Source organism: Sorex araneus, chromosome 5 (genome assembly GCF_027595985.1).
Source record: "Sorex araneus isolate mSorAra2 chromosome 5, mSorAra2.pri, whole genome shotgun sequence".
Taxonomy (NCBI): Eukaryota; Metazoa; Chordata; class Mammalia; order Eulipotyphla; family Soricidae; genus Sorex; species Sorex araneus.
Window position 1 is genome coordinate 89,189,634 of NC_073306.1, and position 25,981 is coordinate 89,215,614.

The 25,981-nt window shown below is 37.4% G+C and overlaps 1 protein-coding gene across 7 annotated transcripts in view; it reads left to right on the forward strand.

Annotated features, from left to right (window-relative positions):
• KCNA3 (potassium voltage-gated channel subfamily A member 3) overlaps positions 1 to 25,981 on the forward strand; it is an 81,555-nt gene that overhangs the window by 18,279 nt on the left and 37,295 nt on the right. For 3 of the 7 annotated variants that reach the window (XM_055138523.1, XM_055138524.1, XM_055138521.1), the window contains one exon: positions 10,690 to 16,543. The exons of 3 other annotated variants lie outside the window; for them this stretch is intronic. The gene's annotated coding sequence lies outside the window, so the exon portion shown is untranslated. Of the gene's footprint in view, positions 1 to 10,689; positions 16,544 to 16,638; positions 17,081 to 25,981 lie in introns of those variants that run through there. One more of the 7 variants, XM_055138522.1, reaches the window with a different exon arrangement.

The following is a 25,981-nucleotide window of genomic DNA, read 5'->3' on the forward strand; positions in this document are numbered from 1 at the left end:
CTTTAATCACTGGTCACCATCATTATATTATACTTACTCCTTTTTGTCTTTTACTAGAGTAGACTTTGATACTTGAGTCAATATCCATTCTAAGCCCTTCAGCCAACTTCATAGTTATAATGTAACATTATGATTGCTCTCTAAATTTTACTTTTGTTTCTGCAATTCCCTCCACTCCTATAGTCTTAGGATAGCAAACTATACCGTTTAAATTTTTTATTGAATAATCCTGAAACCCTGGAGGCCTGTACTAACACATGAAGGGGAAAAAATCCAAGCCCTTATATAAAAAGAATGTAACTGGAGCTAGAGCGATAGCACAGTGGGTAGGGCGTTTGCCTTGCACGTGGCCGACCCGGGTTTGATTCCCAGCATCCCATACAGTCGCCTGAGCACTGCCAGGGGTAGTTCCTGAGTGCAGAACCAGGAGTCAACCCTGAGCATCACCAGTGTGACCCAAAAGGGAAAAAAAAAAGAATGTAACTATAGCAAGACAAGAATAAAATTATCACCCTCCACCCTGTGCCACCACAGAAAAGTTAGCCCCAGCACCCGGAGCTACACGGATGCCTGATTCCTTGCACTCACTCCTGCTTGACAGACAGCACGGCCAGTCACTTTCAATTTAAATTCCTCCAATCTAGATGCACTAATTGGGAGTAAATCTGCTGCTCCTTCACCCCATCCCACCTGTCCAGGGCAAAGTTAGCCCTAATGCTGGGGATTGCACAATCTTTACTTTTTTGCTCGTTACTGCATGGGTAATACTTCTTTACTTATTACTACATGGATACACTAGTATACATGTGACTATTGTACTTCACCCATATCACACACTCTAAGGGCATATGGGAAACCACAGGGTCTTACTTCAGTGTCAGAATACTCCCATTAAAGACCTGACAAATAAAAGGGAAGGACTCTATCTACACTTGCATATTCCATTTTCTTTACAGGGCAATGGAAATAGGATAACAGAGACATAAATAGTAGTTTATTAGTGTAAAATAGTGTATCAGGCCGGTACTCTGATAATAAAGGGTTTAAAGCTCCACTGTTAGCACCCACAAAACTCCAAGAAGAATGATAAAACCAAGGAATTCAGCTGTATTGTTAGAGAGGGACAGAAGTCTAAGAAAGTCCTTGAGTTCCTCAATACTTTCAAGTCTGGATGAAGAGGATCTCAAATCAACACTACCTGTGGTGACAGTGAAAATTATGCAGTTACTGGCAATAGAAATTAAGTAATCACTGGAAGAGAAATTCAGTCAACTTAGAAAGAAATTGATGTTAAAAAGTATGAAATAATCAACTGGAATTGAGGAGCTAAAGAATACAATAGCAAGCCAGAGCACCAGAACTCTGAACACAGAGTCAAATCAGTGGTCTTGAAGACAAAATGCAACTCTTCAAAAACAATTCAATGGCTGCATCCCATAGGTTTTGGTAGCTCATGTCTTCATTCTCATTTGTTTCGAGGTATCTCTTGATTTCTTCCTTGATTTCCTTCCTGACCCACTCATTGTTCAACACTGAGCTGGTTAATTTCCAGGTGTTTGCTTTGATTCTCTGTATTTGTGTGTGGTCTCTGTGTTTGTGTGTGGTTAGCTTCTATCTTCAGCACATTGTGGTCTGAAAAGATAGTTGATACAATTTCTATTTTTCCGATTCTATTGAGGTATGTTTTGTGGCCTAGTACATGGTCTGTTTTGGAAAATGTTCCGTGTGCACTGGAAAAGAATGTGTATTCTTTCTTTTTGGGGTGTAAAGCCCTGTATAGGTCTATTAGGCCTCTATTTTCTATTTCTTTCTTCAGTGTCAGTATTTCCTTGGTGAGTTTTATTCTTGTCGATCTATCCAGAGGTGATCTGGCAGTGTTGAAGTCTCCCACTACTATTGTGCTGCTAGCAATGTCCTCCTTAAAGTCTGTTAGGACTTGTTTTAAGTATTTAGCTGGTCGCTCATTAGGTACGTATACATTTAAGAGTGTGATTTCTTCCTGTTGTATGTATCCCTTGATAAAAGTGACCTTCGCTGTCCCTTCTAATCTTTTTCAACCTGAAATCTATGTTGTCGGATACTAGATGGCCACCCCAGCTTTTTTGAGGGAGTTGTTTGCTTGCAGGATTGTTTTCCATCCTTTGACTTTGATTCTGTGTTTGTTCTGACTGTTCAAGTGTGTTTCTTGTAGGCAGCAGAATGTTGGGTTTTGTTTCCGAATCCATTTTTCCACTCTGTGTCTTTTAATTGGTGCATTTAGGCCATTGACATTGAGAGAGATGATTGTCATGGAGTTTTGTGTCATCTTTCTGTGGGGTTTGTTGTTCTTGTAGGGTTTTTCCTTGTCTTACAAAAGCCCCTTTAGTCCTTCTTTTAATTTTGGTTTTGAGTCTATGAAGTTCCTTAGTTGTTGTTTATCCATGAAATTGTGTATGGTTCCTTCAAGTTTGAGTGAGAGCTTAGCTGGATAAAGTATTTGTGGTGAGGCGTTCATTTCATTGAGTTTTTTCACTATATCCCACCATTGTCTTCTGGCTTGGAGGGTTTCCTCTGATAAGTCTGCTGTGAATCTAAGGGGTGCTCCTTTGTATGTGATTTCTTTTTTTGACCTTGGATCCCACGCAGGAAGGGAGATGCATGCTGAAAGTAGACTAGAATCTGAACACAATGGCCACCCAATATCCCTATTGCAAACCACAACACCCAATTGGAGAGAGAGATCAAAAGGGAATATCCTGCCACAGAGGCAGGGTGAGGTGGGGGGGAGATGGGATTAGGGGGTGGGAGGGAAACTGGGTTTATTGGTGGTAGAGAATGGCCACTGGTGGAGGGATGGGTTTGCGAACATTGTATGAGGGAAAAACAAGCTACAAGCTTGAAAATGTGTAAATCTGTATCTGTACCCTCATGGTGACTCACTAATTAAAGAATTTAAAAAAAAAAAACAACAATGCAATGGCAAAAGAGAAATAAAAGTAAGAAAATGTAAGATATTTCATAAGTAACATAAAGAAGAATAATCCCTAAATTATAGGAGTACCAGAAAGAAAGGAAAAAGAAAAAAAGGAGAGCAACTTGTGTAAGATATAATAGATCAGAACTTCCCCAGTCTTTGGAGGGAACCCTCTGCACAGACTTAAGAAACCCAAGAGTACCAAACAAAATAGATTCAAACAATATAATACTAAGACAAATTGAATTCAAAATGGCAAAAATCAAAGAGACAGTCTACTTAAAGCATCAAGAAAGCAGGAAAACCTCAGATACAGAGCAAAAAACATAAGAATCAAAACAGATCTCCTATACGAAACTTTATAATCAAGAAAAGAGTGGAAAGACATATTCAAAGTACTTGAAGGAAAAAGCTTTCAACCCAGAATCTACTACCCTGCAAGACTTCCATTTAGATTTGACAGAGGAATAAGAGCTGGTGACATTTTCACAACTAAACCAATACTGCAAAAGAGTACCTATAAAAAGCAAATTGCCAATTGCAAAAACAGCTAAATCCCACACAGAGAAAAATGGCAACATAGCTCTTTATATCAATAATCTCCTAAATCAGTGGATTAGACTCTCCCATCAAAATGCATAGAATGGACAGATCAGGAAACAAATCCATCTATTTTCTGCTTACTAGAAACACATCTAAATTTACAAGATAATTATAGACTCAGAGTGAAAGAATGGAAAACAATCATAAAAGCCAATGGTAAGCCAAAAAAAGAAATCCCATATTGAAATAGCATTCAATCTAAAGAAAATAATTAGATCTAGGAATAGATAATACTTTAGGTTTAGGGAACAATAGATCAAGAAACATTAACTCATCATCATATATGCATGAAAAGACAGGTCAGCAACATTTGTAAAACTGCTCACAGACCTCGAGAAACACTTAAACAGAAACAACTATACTAGTGGGAAATTCAACACTCCACTTTCACAATTAGATCAAACAGACAGAATATCAGTAAAGATACAAGAGCCCAAAACTAGGACTTAGAAGACATAGGGTTAATTGATATATACAGGATCTTCCATTCTCAAAAACCCTAATACACATTTTTCTCTTGAGCACATGGAACATTCTCTAGGGTAGATCACATATATGGCATAACTTATACATACAGAAATTTACAAACATAGAAAGCATTCAAAACATCCCCTCAGACCCATAATACCATTAAGGTCAAAATCAGCTATAATTTTTTTTAATGGGTAAAAAAACTACAAGAAGTTTTACCTGAACAAAAAACTGCTAAATAAACTTCTAGTCAAAGAAAAAAACTAATGAGAAAAGAAAACTGTGCCTGGGACCTAATAAGAATGAAGAAACAAACTGTAAGAATCTGTGGTACATAGCTTTCTGTAGAAAGTGGGGGTAGGGGCTGGAGTAATAGCACAGCGGGCAGGGCATTTGCTTTGCACGCAGCTGACCTGGGTTCGATTCCCAGCACCCCATACAGTCCACCAAACCCCACCAGGAATAATTCCTGAGTGCATGAGCCAGGAGTAACCCCTGTGCATCACCGGATGTGACCCAAAAAAAAAAAAAGAAAGGGGGGGAATTCCTACCAATACAGATCTATATTAGAAAAGAAGAAAAACCTCAGATCAACAATCTAAACACATATCTTAAATACCTGGAAAAAGAAGAATAATGAATCACAGAAGCTGTACAAGGAAGTAAATAATAAAAATTAGAACAGAAATCTGATGTATAAATCAAAAAAGACTACTGAGAGAAGTGAAAGTGAAACCAAGATCTGGTTCTTTGAAAGAAAATGGTTGTTCTTTCTCTCTTTTTTTTTTTTGACAGTGACATTTATTCATTTATTTTTCCTTTTTTTAAAAAAAAATTGAATCACTGAGATACTCAGTGATAAACTTCTCCATTATTGGGGTTTTTTTTCATTTTATTATATTGAATCACCGTGAGATAGTTACAAGCTTTCATGTTTGGGTTACAATCTCACAATGATCAAACACCCACCCCTCCACCAGTGCACATTCCCCACCACCAATATCCCGGGTATACATTTTCCACCTTCCCCCTGCCTCCATGCCAGACAATATTCCCCATACTCTCTCTCTACTTTGGGGCATTATGGCTTGCAACATAGACACTGAGAAGTCACCGTGTTTGTTCTATTATCTACTTTCGGCATGCATCTCCCATCCCAACTGGCTCCTCCAGCCATAATTTTCTTAGTGATCCCTTCTGTATTCCATCTGCCTTCTCCCTTCCATTCATGAAACAGTCTTCCAGCTATGGGGCAATCCTCCTAGCCCTTGTAGCTACTGTCCTTGGCTGTCAGCCTCATGTCAACCTTCCTCAAAATATTAATAGCCATCTATAACAAACCCACAGGTAGTATTATTCTCAATATATGTTATTCTATACTCCACAGATGAGTGCAGTTCTTCTAGAACATGGTTGTTCTTTCAAAGAATCAGATATACAAACCTTTGGCTAGACGCACGAGGTAAAAAAAGAGAAAATGCCCAAATAGAATCAGAGATAGAAGGGGATAGATTACAACAGACCCTTCATAAATTCAAAATACATGAAAGGTTACTATGAACAACTCTGTGCTGTTAAGCTGCAGAACCAAGAAGAAATAGATACTTAGAATCATGTAATTTCCAAAAACTGAATAAAGACTCAATAGAAAACTGAGCCGGCTTGAGGAGGAGTGATAATAATACTGTGGGTATGGCATTTGCCTTCCACACATCTGACCCAGGGTTGATCCCTGGCACTGCATAATGTCCCCTGAGCACTGACAGGAGTGATCCCTGAGCACAGAGTCCTGAGTACCGCTGGGTGTGACCTCCCTCCTCCCACAAAAAAAAAAGAAAGTAACTTGAAGAGGCCAGCAACAGTCAAAAAACCTGAATCAGTAATTAAGAATCTCCCCAAAGCCTTGGTCCAGAAGGTTTCATTGGTGAGTTTTATCAATCCTACTACATTTACTCCTCAAGCCCTTTCAAAATGCTGAAGAAACTGAATTCCTTCCTCACAGTTTCTGTGAAACCAATATTATACTAACACCCAAAGCAGGCAGAAATACTACTGAAAAAAGAAACTTTCAAACCAATTTTCTTGATGGAAGTTGATGCAGAAAACCTCAACAAAATCTTAATGAACAGAATCTAACAGCATATCAAAAGTATTATACACTACAATCAAGTGGAATTCATCCCAGGGATGAAAGGATGGTTTAACATACACAAATCAATTAATTTAATACACTATATCAATAAAAGGAAAGAAAAATCTATGATCATATCAACTAATGCAGAAAAAGCTTTTGACAAGATCTAACATCCATTCATAATAATTTTTTAAAAAAGAAACAATTTGAATAAAAGGGTGAGAGGAACCTTCCTCAAAATAGCAATAGCCATCTATAACATACCCACAGGTAGTATGATGAAAAACTGAAAACTTTCCCTCTGAGATTGAGCACAAGGCAAATATGTCCACTGTCTCCACTATTATTTAATATAGTATTACATGTCCTAACAGCAACCAGGCAAGAAATAAATTGGAAGAATTCTAATTGGAAAAAAAAGGTTAAATTGTCACTAGTTGTAGATGACATGATAATATATATCTATATATATATATATATATATATGGAATCAACAAATCTACTCCATTCAGAATGATGTCCACAAACATTAAGTACCTATTAATCAACAAAAATGTCTATATAATGAAAACTATAAATTATGTAAGAATGACAAAGACCTTAGGAAATGGAAAAATATCTTATGTGCTTGGGTTAGAAGAATCAGTGTTGACAAAATGACCATCATGCCTAAATTGCAAGATAGAATTCAATACAATCCCAATCCAAATCCCAATGACATTCTTCAAGGACTTATAATGGTCAATGATGTCTTTTATGGAATCATTAAACACTGAATTATCAAAGCTATACTGAGAAATAAGAAAATGGGAGGTATCTCATTAACTAACCTAAAACTATACAGCTATATCAAAACAGCATGGGAATAAGGATAGGCTCTTTGATGAGTGGGTTAAATCAAATACTCAGACAGATCCCTAGATCTATGATAAACTAATGTTTGACAAGAAAGCTAGGTACATGAGTGGAGTCATAATAGCCTGTTTAGCAAATTGTGTTGAGAAAACTGATAACATGCTTAAAAATCTGAATTCATATCTCATGCCTTCACAAAAATTAATTCAAAGTCCAAAGGATCAAAGACCTTGAGATTAGACAATAACCCATAAAATACATCAAGGAAATATTGAAATAATATCTTAAGATTTGGTCTCAAAGGTGTTTTCAATTTTTCAATGATCTGGGTCCATTGGCCAAGGCAACAAATAGAAGCAAAAATAAACAAATGGGACTTCATCAAATTAAAATGTGGCTAATAAAACACAGTTAAAACTAAAAGATGCTCAACTAAATGGGAGAAAGTATTTACATGCATAATATTCAAGATATATAAGCACTTACAAAGATTAACAACAAAAAAAATTCACAGACCCTATCAAAAACTAGGGAAAAGAAATGGATAGACATCATTGGATCATACTAGATCATCATTGGATGACAAATAGGTACATGAAAAAATGGTGTTTATCACTTGTTATCAGGGAAATACAAATCAAGATGACAATGAAATATACTAGTGAGAATAGCACATATTAAAAATAAATGGGAACAGTTTATTGGCGGGGATGTGGTGAAAAAAGTCTCGTCCTCTGCTTGTGAGAATGTTTCCTGTTTTACCTTGTGAGAAACAGTATGGAGGTTTCTCATAAAAGTAAGAATGGAGCTGCACATGACCCAACAATTTCACTTCTTAGTATCTACCCCCATGACACAGAAACATTCAAGAGAACATATGCATACCATTTGTTATTCATATTGTGCAGCACTCAGCACAATAGCTAGAATATGGAATCAACTGAGGTGCCCAACAACAGATGTGTGGATAATGAATAGAATACTACGCAACTGCAAGAAATGATTAGATCAAGCAATTTGCTGCAACTTAGGTGGAACTAGAGGATTTCATGCTGAATGAAGTGAATCAAAAGAAGGACAAATGCCAGATGATCTTACTAACTGCAGTGTATAGAAGAATAATGGGAAAAGGTAATGCAAGGTATCAAAGGGGCATACCCAGATTACTCTTAACTCTAGATTATAGAAATGAAAAGGACAGAGAAGGAAAGAAACTGGGGTGGGGAGGAAATAAGGATGGATAGAAGGTTGTGGGTAGGGGTCAGGAGTTCAGGAACATTGGTGTTGTAGCAGTGTGATATACACATATATATGTATACATGTGTATACACACATGTGTATTTATGTATATATATTTTATGTATATGTATATATAAAATAGCCAAAACTACATTGAGCAGACCCTAGGCAAAAAGAAAATGGATGTGATGTATTGTAATTATTAGTCATCAAAAACTCTCAGACATGTGATTTTTAAATTCTCATAATGAAAGTTCAGTGTACTGTGATTTATTTATTTTAGTAAATGATGGTAATTGGATCCAGGACTTTATTCATATACTCTTGGCTTTTGATTAAAGAGTAGTGATAAGAAGTAATAAAACAAGTGTAATGCAAGAAAATTTAAAAAATGCATTTGATTACTTCCCAGAACCTTCTATGCACACAGCATTTATTTTTTAGTAAATGAATGATTCTTCCATTAAAAAAATGGTCAGCTCACCATCATTCAGCATTTACAACTAGTTTTAAGACATCTACTGAGGACATACAGAGTACAGTGAGTAAGGTACTTTTTTTGAATGTGGTAGACCTGGGTTAGATTTCTAACACCACAACTTGTTCCTCCACTGAGCACAGCTAGGAGTGAACACAGAACCAAAAGCAAGTCCTGAGTAAGGCCAGGTGGGATCCAAAAACAATTTTTAAAACACATCTGCTAAAATCAGGGATATATATAGAAAGCAGTTTTCTTTATGTAACATCTGGATCTGGTTTCAGTACTTGGTATGGTTTTCTTTTTATCTATCCTTTATATTACACAATAAATCTCTAGAGTATTTAACTCTAACTTTATGTATCCTTTTTTTCATTCAGGATGTTTCATGAGAGTCTGCTCTGTATCAAACACTGTAAAAAAAAAAGAATAGGTATTTATTAACTTATTCAACACATAATGTCTACTATGTGACAGACACAATCCTGTGTTCTTTATGCAGCAGCAAACAAGACAATTATACTGCTATTTGCTTTCTTGAAGGTCACACCCAGCATTTTTCAAGGGTGACTCTGTGCTAGGGGGTCATTCTTTTCTTTTTTTTTTTTTTTTTTGCTTTGTGGGTCACACCTGGCAATGCACAGGGGCTACTCCTGGCTTTGCACTCAAGAATTACCCCTGGCGGTGCTCAGGGGACCATATGGGATGCTGGGAATCAAACCCAGGTCAGCCGCATGCAAGGAAAACACCCTACCCGCTGTGCTATTGCTCCAGCCCTAGGGGGTCATTCTTGATGGTGCTTAAGGAACCATGTGGTGCCAGGGATTGAACATGGCCTTCTACATTCAAAGCACATTCCAGTCATTGAGCTATCTCCAGTTCAAGGCTTATGCTATATTTTGATTGGGGGCCACATCCAGTGGTGGTTAGAGCTTTCTCCTGACTATTAGGGATCACTTATAGGGGGACTTGGTAGACCATATGAGGTGCCAGAAATCAAACCTGTGTCAGCTGCGTGCAAAGCAAGTGCCCTTCATGCTGTGTTATCTCTTTGGCCATGGCTTATGCTATTTTGAGAAACACTACTGTCAACATTTTTTTCTAGTTCAAGAAAGAGAGAAATGAACCTTGAATTTTTATATATTGGTTTCCCACAGATACTGAATAAGTGATTATGTTCATCTTAAAGTGATTTCTTAAAGTGATAAATTAAACTGTGCAGAATTCAAATTTTAAAGGATTGACAGGTTTGGAAGTTATTTTAGTCACAAGATGAATTATAGCTATAACATCTATAACACATGATTTCCACGGTACCCCTTTTGAGACTGTTTCTGCTCCCCCGCCCCCCCCCGCCATAATACTAATCTGAATTATGATCACCTTAGCAAGATGTTCAGCCAGAAAAAGAAAATTCTTGGAAATGAATTGATGAAATTAGTGTATTATGTACTAGCAGGTAGGGCTTTGCCTTGAGTGCAGCAAACCTGGGTTTGATCCTCAGCACCCCATGTGGTCCCCGAGCCTGTCAACAGTGAGTGATCCCTGAGTGCAGAGCCAGGAGTAAGCCCTGAGCACTTCGAGTGTGACCCAAAACAAAAAAACAAAAAAATTAAATTGAACATTTCATGTTAATGGTAGGGGAAAAAAGCACCATAGAGACTGGAAAGATAGAACAGCAGGGATAGTGCTTGCCTTGCACACAGCTGACCTGAGTTCAATCCCTTGTAGCTCATCTGGTCTCCTGAGCCTTACCTGGAGTGATTCCTGAGCAAGGGGCCAGGAGTAAGACCTGAGCACTACCAGGCGCACCCCCCACACCGAAAAAAATAAAAAAGAAAAAATGCACTAAAATTTTGAAAAATATAAAAAAAGAAACACTTTATATTGATATAACATCAATAATTTAAAATATATCTATACATAGTAAATCACTGTGTTTCCTCTGTCCAACAGATACCTGAAGAACCCCACATAATGAATTCTAGAGCTGCACTGGCCAGTAGGAGGCTGGCTTTTGGATTGCCTAGCTCAAGAATGCAGTATTGGTTATGTTGCTGATGATTGTGACCAAACTGCTGGCGGTGCTTTCTGTTTCAATTGACATTAAATAATGTGTCTTTAACAAAGAGTTTATATAAAAGAACAGCTGTGACACTGGAGGATTCTCTTCTAATCATGTGCAATATAAGAGACTTTTATTCAAGAGATAATGAAGAGCATTAAAATATTAAGGTATCATCGTTTCATCCTTTTGACATTTTAATGAAATCTAATTATCCCAAAAGGAATCAGTACCAATGATTATGAAAACCTAAGTGTGTGTTTCTAACAGGCCACCTATTGCTGTTTTCTTCTTTCATTTAGCTTAATCATGAGATACATCCATATTATATTCCATGTTTGGGATTATGTACAACTTTACTTGTGAAAGTGCATCCTGTACCAAAGGCTCTAATACATAGATTGGCCTATTTACATGTATTAGTATTTACATGTAAATATAAATAAGTGAAGTCTACACTGTGCCCAGACAAATGGAATTAAAGACAGACTTGCCTAAAGGAAATGTGCCTTGCTTGATGAAACAGTCTTTTATTTTTTGATTCAAACTGATAGATTGGAAAATCAGTCTTGTAGGTAACTTTTAAAAATATATTAGTACTTATTATATTGCTTGAGTTGTCTATATTAACCAAATTTTTGACACAGTTATAGTTTTAATAGTTTGTATATGCTCACTCAGTTTAGTTTTCCTAAGATGTTTGATGTGGTGAAACAAAGCACATTCTTAAGTATATATACAATATTCCATCTGTGTTTATAGAATTTCTTTCCAAGTTGTATTTGACTTATTTTCTATTTTTATATTCTTTTAGAAATGAAAATTTTTTCAATTAAAAAGCAAAGTTTTAGTTGGCAAAGTTTTTAGGAGGTTATGAAGATGATTTCCCATTTAGGTGACATTTCACTTCTGTGCCATTATTAATGTATTTACTGTGACATTTCAGCAGAATGGTAGCTATTTGTATATTATTTACTAAGCCTTAACTATGAGCATTTAGTGTAAAGACATTTTAATTTCCACATTTAATTCCTAAAATATTCTTGAACATTAATATTAGCCTGCTACTCAAATTCATAGCAGTGCTATTAAGTACCCTTCCATAATTTCAATTTCTATAAAATATTTACTAGCAAAACAAGTTTACATTCCTTTTCCATGCCCTGTAGAAGGAAACATGGTTGGCTAATTACATTCTTCACATATAAGAATTAGTAACTAAAGCTGTCTTATTCCTACTAACAACAGAACAAATAAATAGGAGATGCAGTTCACGTGACTTTCTTTAATGCAAAATCTAAAATTAATTTTGCATATATGATGGTGATTTCCCCATGGTGTGGTCAAAGTTTTAAACAAGATCATGCAGGGAAACGTGGAGTAATATAGTAAAGGATATGAGCTATATGAACCTTCAATCTGGATGACTTATAACTAGAGTAAAAATATAACCATCACTATGTTTTTCTTCTGGTATAGCCCTTGAAGCAGAAACACTGACCTAGAGAATAGTCAGCCCATTCCAGCCAATTTAGTACTTGTAACTAATAACCAGATTCTGGTTAACAGTTAAACAATTCCCCATTAACTATTGGGATAATGGAAACAAATCAATGAACTGTCATTTAAGAGGTCTTAAAATTCATATATTTTTAATAAGTAGGTGTTACGAAAATTATGCACAGGAACTACCTTCATAAAATACCAGTTACACAGCTTTGAGCATCATAGTTTGACATCATATCTGCTTGGTTGTTAAAACTAAAGTTTTAAGTGAAAATTAAAACTGAACTTACACACCAGAATGGTACTTGATGAGTAGACTGTCATAACAAGAATGGTTCACCAAATGTAGAGTAAAAATAGTATTGGTCTAGATCTCAGGAGACCAGGATTCTTACCCACTTTATAATGTGAGGCCTGGATAAGTCACTTACCTTTGCTAGGTTTCAGCTTCCTTTGAATTGCAAAAGAATGTGCTGGGCCAACTGATCTCCAAAGGCATTTCTAGCTCCCATATCCTCATTATATGATTTGAAAAGACTTCGAACTGTTCTTAAAGTACTCAGATTTTCTTGGACCTCTGAAGAAAAGAATAAATTGGAATAAGACCTAAGCCTTAAGTTTGTGATAAATACATCGTTCTTCAAATTGATCTACAGAAAAGGAAATTAGATATTTTTTTCTTCTCAAAGAATTGTCTCTGTTCATATTGGGAACATGAAAAGATAGAAAAACCTTTGGAAGGACTGGAGAGAGAGAGAGTGCAGTGGATAGGACACTTGCCTTGCACATAGCCGACCCCAGTTCAATCCCTGCCATCCCATATGGTCTCCCAAGCACGGACAGGAGTAGTTCCAGAGTATGGAACTAGAAGTAAGCCCTAAGCATTGCAGGGTAAGGCTCAAAATTCTCCCCCAAAAAAAAGAAAAGAAAAGAAAAGTATTTGGGGATTTGGAAATGATTTGTGAAATATCCAGAAAGGAGGAAATGTTATTAAATCAATAAAGTTCAATGTTAAGGTAATTTGAAATTGTACATGAACTACTAAAATAGTAACAGACTCTTACAGCAAATTTTTATTCTGGGAGTTGAAGAATGTAGGCAAGGTTGGATGGGCAAGGTTTGCCTTAATGATCTCTTGGTGTTTTTTCACCAGAAACAGTTTGGTAGAACTTTAGCAGCCGTCTGTGCTTTAGTGCCGGCTGTCAGTAACATATGTGCCCCCAGGGAAGGTCCCATTAGCCTCTCTACACCACAGTTTCATTGTGAATACAATGAAGATGTTGAATTTAGTAATCTGTGTGTTTCTTTACACCTTTGGAAAGTCTTTAACCTTTCATATTGTTGTGATATATGTACACAGTAAGCCCATGCTCCCCACCTATCACTAAGATGCCATAGTTTCTACTCCTGAGGCAGCAAGGCTGGAAACTAAAGTGTTTGTATTTCTAACATTGCCACTTGACCTCAGCAAGATGTAAAATATTTCAAATTTATTTTGAATTTTCACATGATTTAGTCATTATCATTTATCATTTCATGTTTGGATGTTGAGTTAGCTATCTAAACAAAATGTTCAAGTGAATCTTTTATTTGAATTTTTCTAGTTTAATAAACAGTTGGCCAATCAGAATCAAACATACATAACTTACCAATGAACTGTTTTTAGCTATACATTTTTTTCTATATTTAAAAAGCATATGCCCAATTGGTCCCTGAAGCAAGTAGCTACAATTTAAAATAATATTCACAAAATTTTGTGAATATCTTTATTCACAAAATACAAATACAAAAGAGGTTTGAGAGAGCTATATTATAATTATTTTTTCTCAAGAGTGAGAATTAAAATCAGGGTTAACCCAAATGATTCTGTTTGACTTTTGTGAACACTTGGGAAAAGAAGGGTTTTGTAGGTTTTGCACAATATAGATAGGTAAGAAGTACCTATAATCATTGAAAATAGGAATATATTATGGTTGTTGTTTTAATGATAGAAAGATTAGAGGAATGTTCAAATGTGGACATTAGGGGAACATTAAAATGATAGCAGTTCATTTGAAGAATGCAGAACTATTTTGTCATACTGAGATTATTTGTTCAGAGTCTTATATCCTTAGATATAAGGATATATGTCTTATATCCTTCCATACACATGAGGGTGGGAGGCGTTTTTAAAGTCTTCTATAATAATAGGAAATATAGATTTTGATTAGTGGATCAATTTATTAAGCATTTTATCTGATTATTTTTGTGAATCTGAATTTTCACTAAGTGTAATTGAGTCCCTATGTATTAGTGTCAGTGATCTTTGTGAGAAGTAATCTCATTTTTTTAAGTTAATGAGATTTGCTAAATTGTAGTTCTAGCATTATGTGCTAATAGTATAATAATGTATCTTACAACAATTTGTCATCTGACCATAATAAAAATACCCATAGTAGTATTTCTTCTGGTAAATAGTTTCCAAATTGTGATCTCTTAATGCTAGGCTTTGGGGAGGGGAAGTTAAGTGTTTTGTTTATGTAAAACTGTATTTTTCCTTCATGCCATGAAATTGTACGATTATCAACCAAAGGAATATCCTCTTCTTTCCCAAATTTAAGGGCACTGTAAAAACCATTTTTTTATTACCCCATAAAATGGTGTGATTTCTTGTAAGTTCCAACATATGTATATACTCAAGGGAAAGTAACCAGTGTATGCAGTATTTCTATGTATTACATTAAGTGTTTCGTAACAATTTATAAAATCTTATACAAGTAAAATGTATATGTTATAATAACAGAACATTTCATTTTTCATAGAGATAGCTCACATCTGTTTATTATATTAAAAAGAATCCATGTGTCTTATTCAATCATTAAAGTGTCTATATGAAGTAATTTATGCCATCAGAAATTTAAAGATTAAACAACAAAGAAGTATCAAATGACTTTATTCTATCAGTAAATGGCACTAACTTTTATGTTCTTTTCTCTGATCATCCTCTGTCATGTTATTTTTTTCCCCTATCATTGCAACTATATTGTAAAGTTTTATTTAAATTTAATTTTAAATGATATATGGGGTACTTTTAGATTTTAACTATAAGGTGTGGTTTATGTGATTAACAAACTTTAGATACTTTCAAAATAAAGTCTGTCTTCCTGGGGTGACAGCCAAACATTTTTCATTTCTCATCAAGGACATACTAGGTCCATGTACTCTAACCCCAACACTAAATCTTTACATCAAAATAATAGAATGAAAAATGATGTTCAGTGATCTTCTTAATCTTTTTTAAAATGTATCCTATGTGTGATTTCTGAACAATTGAAGCAATAATTATCCCAAGAAACTGTGGCCATTCTGATTCAAGGAAAAATGACTGGCATGAGCACCACAGTAAACATTTTAGCCTGTTGTTTTTCATAACATGTATTCTGTAATCAGGATGACAGGGAAGCGGGAATGACTCGAAAGTCTGACTTGAAGAAAACTCATTATTTTCTGTAACTATACAAGAACTGATTGTCAAGCATTACATGACAATGACATCTAGCTTTATTTAAAGTATATTCAAAAATATATCTTCAGATTTTTTAATCCACTTAGGTATCTTTCCAGATAAAATTAAAATCTGATGACTGCTTACTCTGAATATGAACATCCATGTGTTAATCCATGATATAATCACCACAATTTGATTCTTTTCTCAAACAACAGATACACTGTTACTGCTTCCCCTTGTACATCAACAGTCTGTCAGACACTCTGTACTTTTACTGACTAGCAATGCAATGTTAGTGTGAATATTTAAATGAAGCATATGCTATATTATAACAGAATTTAAATTTTTCTAACCTTAAAGTAAGTTCTCATCAAACTGATAAGTCAAATGTTATTTTGTATGGAATCAAATAGATATTCTTAAACCATGGTCATAACAAATAATGGAATTCTGAATAAAATATAAAGTAAAACATTTTATATTTTTCTATATCCATAGTCTCAACATTGAATGATGTTAATCTGTGATATATTAAAGTAAACTTATAAAAACCTCTTATATCATGTTATCTAGTACTTTTGTCATAGTAATTTTGTACTTGTTAAGTAAATATCAGTAAATACCTGTGAGTTGGTTGTGATATTTTCATTTGATCTATTTTTTAAATGTGTCATTGGATTTGTTTGATGTGTTTTCTTGCAAATGTTATATTCAAAATTCAATAAAATATTCTCAAAGTATTGTTACTCATATTAATAGTTCCAAATTTTCTTCCCTACATGTTTCCCTTCGTCCTTCCTGTCCTTTCCTCTTTGTCTTTCCTCTTTTCTTTTTTATTTTGCAAAAGGAAACATCAAAAGCTGGACCATGTCAACAGCTTATGTGCATCAGCTACCTCTGCAGATACTGTATGTCTTCCAACATTACTAGAGGAAAGACTTGGGCATTGCACTTAGCAAGATTTTTTGGATTCCATCATTGCCTTGATTATTCCACTGCTTCTGTGCACTGTTGAGACCCCAACTAGGGCTCAAGGAAGAAAATTTATAAATAACATATGTTTTCTTTCTTTGTGTCAGTTATATGAGGAAACTGGGCCAGAACCAACGTACACTTCTGAAAAAGTAATGCACATTATCAAAAATATGTATGGAGAATTTGCTGTGTGCCCTGCCCTGTTGAAAGTTCTGTGAGGGGTTATGAAGGTGCCCTGCTTCAGAAAGCATGTGTGATATACAATACATAGTTCTAAATTTGTAGATTAGTATTTTCAGTATGTAGATCCAGAACAGTCAAGTGTCAAATAACATCTTATTTTTCCATGTATATTCTCAAAGTATGATTAACATTTTTTACCTTAGCAAATTATACTTTCTATTTGCACTTACACACCCATTGTTCTTATTCTGTACTTGGCAATGTTGAGCCTAAATCTTTTTTTCTGAAAGAAGCTAGTTATTTCCCTGTGTTTGTGCTTTTGAAATGTCCACAAATGCTGCATCTCCAAAACAAAGTCCTCTTGTTCCTATCTGAAATTTTACTTTGATAAAAAAAAATGGGGGTGCAGATTTAGGCTGCTTTTTACTTACAGTAATTATTAAGGAATAAAATATATTTTACTAGACCTCTAGCTGAGTAATAATAGGAAATATTATTTTTAAGTGTTCTGCATACAGTTTTCTCTGTAAGGCATCATGAGTATTTCATTTTAAGGAACTAAATCTTTAATTTTGTTGTGAACATTTAGAGTGAATTAAGACATTTAGAGGGAATTAAGACATAGGGCATACAGTTACCTTTGAACCACACCCCATCTAATAGAATTCCTGTTGGACTTAAACAGAAATTAATTGCATAATTCTTGCTGCACATTCACTCTGATCCAGAGCCCTTTCAGTTCTAAATTCCCCTTTATTGTACAAAAAAAAGAATTCTGTACATTGTTTTGTGTTATAACCTTCCTCAATATTTTACTTTTATTTCTACTAGGCCTATATATCATTAACTTATGATTGGTTAAGTTAAAGAGGTTATTTTATTAAAAAACCAATTTTTTTCTAAAAAATATTCTTTGTTCACAATGAATGAAGAATACCTGACAACTTGAATTGTGGCAGAGGAGAAAAAAGACAAACAACCAGAAATCTCTGGTGACAATATCATTGCAAAATTTAAGGTCAGTGAGATCATTTGTTTAGAAATGAAGCCACAAAAGAAAGAAGAAAGTAAATAACCCAGAAACCTGGTTTCAAAACACACAGTTGCCAAGAAAATGACTATATTGGACACAGTCCATCAATGTCTTGTTCAATATGGTATAATTTTAGATGAAAATGAAAACCACAAATTGGCTCATAAACACTATCTCATTAACCTTTACAAATGTAGGTAAGTAGATCCCAGATATTACTAGTTTAATTTATGCTCATTTATGTTCATTATGCCAGCAAAAACAAAAAAAAACTAATTTCCACATGACCCAAATCCAGAACAATTAGTTTCTGCATGATGGAGGTTACTCAAAGAACCCGACAGGATCTGTAAACTGAGCTATCACTGTGATCCCGCTGTTCCTCGATTTACTCGAGCGGGCACCAGTAACATCTCTATTCCTCTCAGCCCTGAGATTTAAGCAGCCTCTCCTTACTTGTCTTTCCCAACGATTAGAGGCTCTTTCAGGGTCAAGGGAATAAGACCTATCATTACTGTTTTTGGCATATCGAATACGCCACGGGTAGCTTGCCAGGTTCTGCCCATGTGGGCAAGATTCTCTCAGTAGCTTGCCAGGCTCTCCAAGAGGTATGTATATATCTGATACTCTATTTGGGATATGAATACGCCACGGGGAGCTTTCCAGGCTCTCCCATGCAGGCAATAAACTCTCGGTAGCTTGCCAGGTTCTCCAAGAGGGAGAACTGGGCTATTAGATGTTGTGCAACCGCACTGCGGCTGAGCACTTCTGGGAGCTTGTTTTTATAGTCTCTGGATGTTGGCCATTGATGGAATTACACGGTGCTGGGGGCAATTTCTGGGTGTGACTGCCTAGCTACTGGAAAATGGGGAATCTTGGGGGAAGAGGCCCAGTCCCAATCCAAGAAGCTTTGGAGATCTCAGCCCCAGGTCCCGCACACCTGGGTTCCTCTGAAAATGATAAATATATCTATGTCTTCAATTTTTATTTATTTTATAGAGAAAGTGAGGAACTGTGAAGGAAAATGCTTGTGCTGTCCTTTGATATGTGGAGATGAAGGTGGAACTAATTAGAAGTTATTGCAATGTAGACACACTTTTTAAGCAGAGTTCATTTATATCTTATAATTTCTGGAGGCAGTTTATAAAGTGTTTTGGACTTTACATGCCCTAGTATTGAGAAAGCAATGATTTTGTCATTTTAATATGCTATTCTCTTCAGCACTTTCTTACCAAAGGGCATGTGTCTCATGATAAATCAAGCCAAGCTTCAACATGTGTAAGCAGCCAAAAAGGAACCTGGCCAACAAGTGCTCCAGGGCCATACCATACATGTATGCATAGACAGCTCCACAGGACACTCTGAAATACATGTTAATGGAATATTTGCTTTGACAATACTTATATTTTAATAAGAACATATATACATATCTTTACAGATTGCTTTCAAACTATCTGTAAAATGGCAGAAAATAGCACACACATATTTTATGCAGGGAGCATTTTGGGCCACACCTAGTAATACTTAGGGAGAGATCAAACATAAGCATCCTACAACTGCTGAATTATCTCTACAGGCCCAGCATACACTTTTTCTAAACAAGTGAACTAGATTCATCATGGTATAATTTATAATACCATATAACAATCCAAGATCATGCAGATAACAGATTTTAGTAAATAGCTAGAATCCGATGTCCTAAGCCCTTCTCCAAGATTCTTTGCTTAGCCACATTTCTTACCCCCTACATCTGCCCTCTCTCAAATTCTGGCCCTCTAAGGCAACTGAGGGAGTTGTCAGGGTCTGAAACAAAGCTTTTCCCTGGTATTGTCCTATACCACATTCAAGCTGACAAGTCTAGGATTGCTTGAGCATGCCCCCAAGACACAGTCTCTTTGCCTTAGTGTGAGGACCCAAAAGAAGTGAAAACCTGTGTTCTACAAACTTGTCCAAGCACAAATCCATGGATATATATTTAAATATCCTCAATATATTCAAAACTATGTATTGAGTAGCACTTATATGTCATTTTTTCCTCTCACTTTGGTAAAAAAATATTGTTGTCCCCTCCTATTCAGCTGCCACCTTAACTTAATCAAATACAGTGTTGCTTAAATTCAATGCCTTCACACTTTATAATCTTAATTAGTTTCTCTTTCCTGAGCCATATATCCAACATCAACTCTCTTTGTCCCTCTTTCTCCATTCAAAGACAGATTAACATTTTTTAAAAGCTTATACTTTCCACTCATTTGTTTGACATTAGATGGAACCATTATTACTATAAACCAATGTCCATCTCCACTGTCCAGAACGTCTCCAACATTTGAGAATAAAAAAAGCACTGAATGTTTTCTCACTACTAGTTTCTTTGTCATCCTTCAGTTCTTATCTGACCCAATCGCTCTGGACTTTCACATTATTGACCTTCACCTCCTTGGTTTCTGTGACAGGGTTCTTTTCCTTATTTCTTTTCCACCTCTTATCAGCCACATTCATAGACCTGTTTTCCTTTTGTTATTTCTTTTTTTTTTTAACTTTTTATTAAATCACCATGTGGAAAGTTACAAAGTTCTCAGGTTTATATGTCAGTTATACAATATTCAAACACCCATCCCTTCACCAGTGCCCATATTCCACCACCAGAAACCCCAGTATACCCCCCGCCCCCACCCCCTACCCCCTACTGTATAACTAATGAATTCACTTCATTTTTTCTTTACCTTGATTACATTCCATAATTCAACACAAAACTCACTATAGTTGTTAGAGTTTCCAAGCAAGAGAGACAGACCTACTACATTTGATAATTAGTTTTTCATTGCTGGAAATGAAGAGATATGTAGCCCCACTGCTACAAGTACATAACTCTCTCTCTCTCTCTCTCTCTTTTTTTTTTCCCTTTTTCCTTTTCCTTTTTTTTTTTTCCTTTTTCCCCCTCATCCTCCTTCCAGCGCCTCATAGTATGGTGTACGCCACGCCGCATCGGCCAGCATGGGGCTTTTGCTTAGTTCACAGTCCAGAGAGCTGGCTGCTACATTAAAAACATTCAATATTTCAACAAAAACTTACTGTTATTATTTGGAGTTTCCCCCCCAAGTCAGACCTGTTCAAAAGGAACCGTTTCACATTGTTGGCAATTATAAATGTTAAGTCGCGCGGACGCTGCTGCGTCCGCGTGGTTTTGGATTTCTGTATAAAGTCCAGGGAAAATTCCGCCAGATGCTGGAACCCCAATTTCTAAAGCTGTCTCTGGTTCCCGCTCGTTGCACATCCACCGGCTCTGCAGAGACATGGGCACCCGGGCCGAAAACCCGGCCGGCCGGAGCGGAGCCCCGGCCCTGGCGGGGGCTGGCCCTGTATCCCACGGCTGTTTCAAGTTCAAAGCACACATTTTTTTTTTCCCTCGCGCCAAAAGTTCATACCTTCTCAACGGACCCACAAAATGTCGGACACCACGCCGTCTCCCGGAGGGGAGAGAGACCAAGAAGGAAGGTTATTTCCTCCATTAGCCTATTTCTTAAGAACTGATGCTCCCTCATTGTTCTGACCTCAGTCCTCACCTTATCCTACAGCTAAGTTCTGCCTGAGCAATCCCAATCAAAGCTTAATTCTAACTACATCCCAAATCATGATAACCCACCCAGACACTCATATACCTCTAACTACATCCCAGGTATAAATTGTCTTCTCAGCCAATTATTTCCTCCCTGCTTATATTTTATTCTTAGAGAACATGCCAAACCAAAGCCTAGAAGGAACCGCTTAAACCCATGTAAGCCCATCATCTGTCCACAGGTGGCCACCTAAACTATCATTCTTTAACTTTTTAACACCTACATATTAGCACATGTTCCTTTGCACATAGCAGTTAAAACCAACGCAGTAGACAGTAGTTTTCAATCTTTCTATACCTGTGCACCTTGGACAAGTGGTTGAAGAACACTTGTCTAAATCAAACTGAACCAGTTAGAGGCTTTCTCCCTGGAATTTGGACTGGAGTCATGGAAACTTAGAAGTAGAAACAAATAGAGATCTACATCAAATAGCAATGAGCCACACTCAGCCTCTTGATAGGCCCAAACCCAGTTAATCTGTGTACTGATAAATCAGCAGCTTAATCTAGTAGGATAGCACAGGTAATGAAACATATCTGAAGCAGAACACCATACTAACTAGACAAAGTCCTAGTATGTGGAAGGCCCAACTCTACAACCTGCCACTGGAGCTTATGAGGTTCTTTAATTGTCCATAAGCCAGAATTGTATTACCCAGATGTATGGGATTTCCTGACCCACACAGAAAACTCAACCTTTGTGTAGCAAACTCTTTGTTAGAAATACAGGTTGGGGCCGTCAAGATGTGATCCCAGGGGCCACACATGTGTGCGGCCTCTCCGCAGCTGCACGAGCATGACTCCAGATGCCAGCTAAATTTTTCGGCATGGGCAGCTCCTCGCAGAATGTCTCCAGACTGAGAACTAAGCCGTGGCCCCATGCCCACCCAGAAGGGGAAAAATATTTCTCTCTCTCACCTCTTCCTTGCTGGGGGTGAAGGGCATGGTGACCGCCATATTATCAGGACCACAGAGGGGATTTATGGAACTGCAGCAATAGGACGCGAGGGTGCTCTTGGGAAGGTGGGTGGCACCAGCCCCACCTGCCACCAAGATGTGATCCTGTGGGCTGCACGTGTGTGCAGCCTCTCTGCAGCTGCATGAGCGTGACTCCAGATGCCAGCTAAATTTTTCAGCATGGGCAGCTCCTCGCAGAATGTCTTCAGACTGAGAACTAAGCTGAGGCCCCATGCCTGCCCAGGAAGGGAAAGGTATCTCTCTCTCTCTCTCTCTCTCTCTCTCTCTCTCTCTCTCTCTCTCTCTCTCTCTCTCTCTCTCTCTCTCTCTCTCTCTCTTCCTTGCCGCGGGTGAAGGGCGTGGTGACCGCCATATTATGACAACCACAAATGGGGTTTACAAGCTTGCAATGATCCAATACCTGGAAGAAATCTCCCTGGACTTAGTTGCTAAAGTACAGAAATCCAAAACCTCATATCTCTTCACAACAGGTCTGACCCTAGTGGGGTACTCCTAACAATAATAGTGAGGCTTGTGTTGAAATATTGAATGCAACCAAAGTAAAGTGAAATTTATCAGTTACAAGGCGGGGGGGGGGTGGTGCGGGGGGCAGGATGGGAGGTGTACTGTGTTTGTTTTTTTTTTGGTGGTGGGATATGGGCATTTGTGAAGGGATGGTTGTTTCAGCATTGTATAACTGAGACTTAAGCCTGAAAGCATTGTAATTTTCCACATGGTGATTCAATAAAAAAATAAAAATTAAAAAAAAAAAGAAATACAGGTTGGTTCCTAGATTGCCCAAGATACCTCCATTCATCCTATCCAATCCAGAGTGACTCATTTCCTGCGTTCAAAACTATGTCCCACCCTAATAGTACACTTTTCCTAAAGAGAAAAACCACTTCCTCTACTCTTCAGAAAGTTGTTCTCAGATTTCTCCTTCTCACTCATTATTCATAGTCAATATATATATTGGGTCACACCTAGCGATGCACAGGGGTTATTTCTGGCTCTGCACTTAGGAATTACTCCTGGCGGTGCTCAGGGGACCATATGGAATGCTGGGGATTGAACCTGGGTTAACCGCGTGCAAAGCAAATGCCCTACCCACTGTGCTATCACTCCAGCCCCAATAGTCAATATATTCTTGATGCTACTTCCTCCATTCCTTTCACCTCTGAAGTGTTTCTGTCTTCATGTTGCTTGCCTGCCTATTTTATGTGGTTGTCTGGTAAATTTTTTATGCTCCTTGTAAACTACAAATATACTAGTGACTCACCTGGCTTAAAGACTTCAATGCCTCTTCCTTTGTCTTTACAGGATAAAAATCCAAATTTCTTAGCCAAGGCCCTTCATAATCCAGTTCTTGTCAATTTTCCTGACTTTATCCCCATCACTCTTTCTTAGGTACTCTAGAATCTTATCACCCTTAGTTATTCTTAGTTTCCTATATGTAGTAGTCTCCCCAATATAGTTTCATATTTCTTGTTCCCTCTGTTCACACTTTTTTCCCTGATCTATATATCCACATTGTTCTCATCTGCCAATTATTTTTCAAGACTTGCTTTAGGTGAAATATTTCAGGAAGGCCTTGGTTCACAATTTCACTGATGCCATCTCTGTTAAAGAACTGAACACAAAATAATACTCTCGATTCCTTTGTCTCCTTTGCAAAATTATGAGCAACTTAAGAACTCACTCTGTGTCCTACTCATTTTTGTATCACACATATACATTGCATATAAAGGATGTTCAATACTCATCCATTGAATAAATATTCAACTGAATAATAGAACTTCTTTAGTTTCTTTTTATTGAATCACAGTGAGATACAGTTACAAAGCTTTCATGTTTGAGTTTCAGACAATGATTGAACACCCATCCGTCCACCAGTGCACATTTTCCACCACTAATGTCCCCAGTATCATCCCCCCTCCACAACCCAAACCCTCCCCCTGTCTCTATGGCAGACAATTTCTCCCATACTCCCTCTCTACATTAGGGCATTATGGTTTGCAATACAGATACTGAGAGGTTATCACATTTGGTCCTTTATCTACTTTCGGCACACATCTCCATCCTGAACGATCCCTCCAACCATCATTGACTTAGTGATCCCTTCTCTATCCCAGCTGCCTTCTCCCCCCAGCTCATGAAGCCGGCTTCCATCTATGGAGCAATATTCCTAGCGTTTGTGTCTATTGTTCTTGGGTATCACTCTCATATTGTTATTTTATGTTCCACAAATGAGTGCAGTCATTCTATGTCTGTCCCTCACTTTCTGAAACAAATGGGACTACATTAAACTAAAACTTCTGCACCTCAAAAGAAACAATGAATAATGGAATTTTTGACCTCAAAGAAGTAGTGAAAGCAGAGCAAACCAAAGGTTATGGCACATGAACAAGTGTTATAGCAGATAGGTTCAAGGTATAGAAAGAAGGGAAAGACAAACAACTCAAGGTTCTTCAAAATATAAAACAATTCAGGTTTGACAAAGAAGTATAAAAGACTGAGAGAGATGAATAAAAAAGGGGGAGAACATCAGGTCTTAAAATCAGTACCCATTTCTTATCCTTCCCAAGTTCCAAAAGCTGCCATGTATTTATCCACCTCTTTTAAAAGACTTTCCACATTGGATGCATAAAACAAAAACACTCCAAGGAAAATAGATAGTATCTTAGCAGTGCAATCACTGTATCACTGTCATCTCGTTGTTCATCAATTTACTCGAGCGGGCACCAGTAACGTCTCTATTACACTCAGCCTTGAGATTTTAGCAGCCTCTCTTTACTCGTCTTTCCCAACGATTGGAGGCTCTTTCAGGGTCAGGGGAATGAGAACTATCATTACTGTTTTTGGCATATCGAATATGCCACAGGTAGCTTGCTAGGCTCTGCCATGCAGGCAGGATACTCTCGGTAGCTTGCCAGGCTCTCTGAGAGGTATGTATATATCTTTTTACTGTATTTAGGATATAAATATGCCATGGGGAGCTTACAGGGCTCTCCTGTGTGGGCAATAGACTGTTGGTAGCTTGTCAGGTTCTCCAAGAGGGAGAACTGGGCTATTAGATGTCATTTCCGGGAGCTTGGTCTTATAGTCTCTGGATGGTGGGATTACAACAGCACCAGGGACAGTTTGTGGGTATGGCTGCCAACTACTGGAAAATGGGGGGGTCTGGGTGGAGAAGGCCCAGTCTCGATACAAGCAGGCTTGGAGATCTCAGCCCCAGGTCCTGCATACCTGGGTTCCTCTGCCAGTCCCTTCATGCGTGAGGCTCGTCCGAACGTGTGGAGGGGCCTTGAGCATGGCTGTGGCTGGGTTCTAGAGGTCTTCAACTGTCAAGGCTCTGCTTGGGGTGGGGAGGGAAATGCAACCCGTCCCCTGCGAGGGGCCCCAGTGAAGACAGCAAGACATGGGGGC